Source organism: Pinus tabuliformis, chromosome 3_2 (assembly GCF_031772625.1).
Source record: "Pinus tabuliformis cultivar Carrire ecotype Pingquan chromosome 3_2, CPIR1, whole genome shotgun sequence".
NCBI classification, from domain to species: domain Eukaryota; kingdom Viridiplantae; phylum Streptophyta; class Pinopsida; order Pinales; family Pinaceae; genus Pinus; species Pinus tabuliformis.
The window spans coordinates 819,644,836-819,650,516 of NC_142302.1; positions in this window are offsets into that span (position 1 = coordinate 819,644,836).

The window sequence follows — 5,681 nt, forward strand, 5'->3', positions numbered from 1 at the left end:
TTTCACTCCGCAACTGGCTAGTTCTCTCCGGAACTTGTTGTAGATGTTGAGTCTTCTCATTGATCACCACTATGGTGCATTGCCTTGGGATCTTCACCTAGTAATGCTATATCATGAGCATTGTAACCTATTTTCTAATGAATCATTCTTTTGTTCTTTCGATTTTCTTTTAGTGTTTTTGCTCTGCAAAGCTATGTGTTCAACCTTTACTAGCTAGATTCATCTATGCAAGTTTTCTAACACATTTACAGAAGACAATTAAATATGAATGTATAGTATTTGAATTTTGGGATATCGCAATCCAATGCTAGTATCTCGCACTTGAAAACTAATCTAAAGCATTACTTCCTGAAACGGATCGCTGGTTATCAACGTGAATAGGTTTCGAGAGTTTTCTATTTAAATAGAGTAGTTTAAATAGGTGACCATTTCGACTTTAACTTTTTAAATTATGTTGTTTTTTTTGTGGGGAAGAAATGAGTTTTTTCTTTTAACGTGGTTGAAAGGTTTACACAATTATTCAAAAATCTTCATTACATTTAAAAAATAAATTGGAAAATTGGTTTTTTTTAATAGTAGTGAAGTTTCCAAATTTGAAGTGCTCCAATTGTTATTGAGAGAATGAATTAATTTCCCCCATTAAATAAAAAACTATTCAAACACTTTTAATTTTATTTTATTTTATTAAAAAAACAAGATTCCAAACCAGAAAATCCTCATCCTAGCTAAATAATCACCTGCTTAGACAAGTTTTCTCTCAAGTTGCTGAAAATGAAAATAGAAAACAATAAAATGACTTATAAGATTTCAAGTAGATTTTCTATTAATTGTGATTGCAATAGTTTGTATTAATATAAATATTTGTTTAGTAGGTAAATTGTCTTGAAATTTATTATCGTTTAATATTTCAAATATTTATCAATTATTTAATATATATAATCATTATTGATTTATTGATACATAAAATGACTTTAAAAGAAATTAAACGACATTTTACCCATCTAAACCATTAACTTATTTTTAGCTTATATTTTTAATATTTTAAACTAAAAACAACAACAACACACACATTTAAATGTGATATCTCGTCGTCCAATTTTTTTGGATGATTTACTATCATGTAAGAGCATTCATTTCATTCCCTGGTCAAATTTAATGAAATCAGAGTTTTCCTGTGCACAACGTATGTGGCTTGTCATTTTATATCACTTGAACTTCATGAATAAATAGGAGAAAATGAGATAGGTAAAGATACATTAAAAAATAAATCACATTTTACCCCTGTAAACCGTTAACTGTTTTTTTTAACATTTTAAATTAAAAATAAAACACATCTTTAAATGTGATATGTGGCCGTCCAATTTTTTTGGATGATTTACGGTCATGTAACAACATTTTTTTCATTCCGCGGCCAAATTTAATGACATTAGAGCTTAGCCTGTGCATAATGTATGTGGCTTGTCATTTTATTTCACTTGAACTTCATGAATAAGTAGGAGAAAATTAAATATTTGAAGATACATTTCATGTTATGAGGATAAAGATACATTGAATGCTGTGAGAACTCACTGAATTTGATTAATGAGGATTGAACCTAGAACGCCCTAGTTTACAAAGCTTCTTTGTGTATCTACATTAAAAGTTAGTTTCAACCGCGAAGTAAGCAGATTGTAAAAAGTTAAACACTGTTCGTTTAACGAGGAAGTAAAAAGAGGGTGATAGATACCTCAAAGCAGATTGTAAAAAGTTAAACACTGTTCGTTTAACGAGGAAGTAAAAAGAGGGTGATAGATACCTCAAAATCCATTTTTCTGCTTGCTAATGTTGTTTTCTTGGATTGGCAAGGAACCTACTCACTACTCTCACTGAATATGCAATATCTGGTTGTGTGCATGCCATGGCATACATCAAGCTGCCAACTACTGAAGCATAAGGAATCTTTCTCATCTCTTCTTTCTCCTTGTCATCACTAGGACATAATTTAGTACTGAGCTTGAAGTGGGCTGCAATGGGTGTACCAACTGGCTTGGCATCCTTTGTATTAAACTTGTCAAGCACCTTCTTGATATATTTTTCTTGTGACGGCCACAACCTTTTGTTTTTCTTGTCACGCATAATCCACATGCCCAATATCTGTTGCGCTAGTCCCAAATCATTCATTGCAAATTTGCTACCCAAATCTTTTTTCAACGTATTGATCTTATTCTTATCATGCCCAACAATCAACATGTCATCCACATATAACAATAATATGATATACTTTCCTTTGTCATACCTCTTGATATAGACACAATGGTCAGCGTCCAATCTCTGAAAACCATGTTCCAACATGAATTAATCAAATTTCTTGTACCATTGTCGAGGTGCCTCTTTCAACCCATAGAGACTCTTCTTCAACCTACAAACAAAGCCTTCTTTCCCTTTTTCTATGAAGCCTTCTAGCTTCTCCATATAAATTTCTTCCTCCAATTCACCATGAAGGAAAGTAGTTTTTACATCTAATTGTTCACATTCTAAGTCTAAAGTAGCAACTAGACCAAGAATGACTCTAATGGATGACATTTTAACAATAGGTGAGAAAATTTCAATGAAGTCAATACCTTCTTTTTGGGCAAAACTTTTCACCACCAGCCTTGCTTTATACCTCTCCTTCTTTTCATCACCTTCATGCTTAATTCTGTAAACCCATTTGTTTTGTAGAGCCTTTCAACCTTTTGGGAGGTTCCCCAACTCACAAGTTTTATTTTTCAGCAAAGAGTTCATTTCTTCTTCCATCGCTTTCTTCCATTCTTTACTATGCTCAACTTTACAGGCTTCTTGAAAACAATTAAGCTCACCTTCATCAGTGAACAAAATATAGTTTGAAGGAGGATACCTTTGTGAAGGCTTATGAGGCCTAGAAGATCTGTGAACCAACTGTGGTGGTGCATTATCAGGTTGAGTCCCCTGTAAAGGTTCCTGCAAGATTCCTTCTTCTTGTTCTTCATCATTTTCCACTTGTTGTTCTTCATGCTCCTGAATTCGTTGTTCATTTTCTTGTATTATGGCATGTTTTCCTGTTGCTCTTCAAACCTGTCAATGACCTTCTTGACCTTCAACTCACCTACAATCCTCTTGAACATTTTTGAGTCATTATATATAACATCCCTGCTTCTATTAATTTTATGTTTGAGTGGATCCCATAGACGATACCCAAAATCTTCATCTGCATATCCCCAAAAAATGCATTTCATAGATTTATCATTTAGCTTAGTTCTATTTTCTTTGGGAATATGTATAAATGCTTCACATCCAAAGATTTGCAAGTGAGAATAATTCAAATTCTTACTAGTCCAAACTTCTTCAGGGATATCGCCATCCAAGGGTGTAGTTGGAGATCTATTTATAAGGTAGCAAGCGGTCCTGACTACTTCACCCCAAAAATTCTTCTCCAAACCAGATTTGGACAACATACTTCGCACCTTTTCCATAATAGTGCGATTCATCCTTTCTGCGACACCATTCTGTTGAGGAGTACTAGGCACAATCTTCTCACGCATTATGCCAAACCTGTTACAATATTCCTTAAATGCATTTGAGCAATATTCTCCACCATTATCTGTTTTTAAACACTTAAGCAATTTGTTTGTCTCTCTTTCAACAACAACATGAAAATTTTGAAATATTCCAAACACTTCACTTTTACTTTTCATAGGATATGCCCAAACCTTCCTAGATGCATCATCTATAAATGTTACAAAATATGATGCTCCTCCTAATGATTTGATGTTAACAAGCCCAAACACATCTGAATGTACCAATTCTAACACATTTTTCTTTCTGTCATGGCCACCTCTAAGGAATGAAACCCTTCTTTTTCTACCATTTATACAATGCTCACAAAGATCAAGATTGTAGGATTTCAAACCTGGCAATAAATTTTTACCAACAAAGATTTTAAAGCCCTTCCCGCTCATGTGACCCCAACGCTTATGCCACAAATCTGCTGAATTTCCTTCTTCTGTGACAACAGCCAAATCTGATTTTCCTATCAGTGTCTTCAATGTGTATAATGTTCCTATCTTGGGTCCTTTGGCCATGACCAATGCTCCTTTGCTAATTTTCTAGCCTCCTTTTCCAAAGCTTGTGGAATAGCTTTCATCATCCAGTCATCCCATAGAGATTAAACTCATGTGCATTTCTGATACATGCCTGACCTGTTTCAACAATATATCTTGTCCATCTTTCATCTTGATCTGGACATCTCCCACTCCAACAATACTGCAAAAATGATTATTCCCCAAATGCAATCTACCATAATCACCAGGGTTTTATGAAACAAAACTATCTTTGCATGGGGTGACATGGTGAGATGACCAAGAGTCAAGGATCCAATCAAAGCTACTACTAGATGTATATACACATGCATCCTTCACTGAAACAGTAAACAACACATCACCATCTGTGGCTACAATAGTAGTCTCATCTTCATTTGTGCTGGATGACTTGTGATTTGTATTAGATGGTTTCTGGTCCTTTTGTCATTTCTTCCAAAATCGACATTCTTTCTTCATATGCCCGGGTTTGCCACAATGAAAGCAGATGATCCTTCCTCTCCTTGATTTTGATCGGCCTCTCGATCTTGGTCGCCCTTGCCGGCCTCGATCCATTCTCCTACCACAATCAGCTAGAGCTAGAGCTTCTCCTCCCTGGTTTTCCGCAATTGACTTCCGTCACAACTCCTCATTCATTAAATTGCTGCTGACATCATCAAACTTCAGGGTCCCTGTAGTTGCTGAAGTGATCATAGTTACAATTAAATTTTCCCAACTGTCTGGCATAGAACACATCAGCAAAATGGCTCTAATTTCATCATCTAAAATGATTTTAATAGAGGCAAGTTTATTAGTAATAGTATTAAATGCATTCAAGTGCTTAGCGACTGAAGCACCCTCTTTCATTTTGAGATTATAAAGCTTCTTCATCAAGAACACTTTGTTTGATGCTGTGTTCTTCTCATATAGATCATGGAGCTTCTTCCATAATCCTTTTGTCGTCTTTTCTCCGGACACCTTGAAATAAACATTCTTTGCTAAATATTGGTAGATTGTTGCAATCTTCTTTTTATATAGCTTATTCCACTCTTCATTTGTCATTGATGAAGATTTCTTTGTTGTACCCTCAATTGGCAAATAGTATATCCTCCATCTATGATTTCCATAGGGCAAAATTAACCCTGCTCAACTTCTGCCTATCTGTAACTGTTGTCTCCATTTTCAATATATTGATGCCCAAAAACAAAAACTCCACTTAAAAATAAAACTTTAATTATTACTCTTTAAAATTTCCTCATTTTAAAATGCTCTTTTCAAAATTCCTGATCCTTTTTAAAATTCCAACATATAATTATATATGTTTCATATAAATATAAAAACATATATAATGTTTTAACCTTTTCACATTTCACACATACATATGTTGGTTTGAGGAAAAAAACTTTACGTATACGTGCAAGCTTGATGTGAAAAAAAAACTTACGAACACGTTTCGATTTCAAACTCCACAATCTCCACGTTTCAAACTCCAGCAACACATTTCAACATAGGTCCACAGCCTTGTTTTTCTTGCAGCAACTATCTTTTAGTTCTTGCGTTTCTCAGCTATTTCCTCAACAGATCCCTTTCCTGGACCTCTTCTTGCAG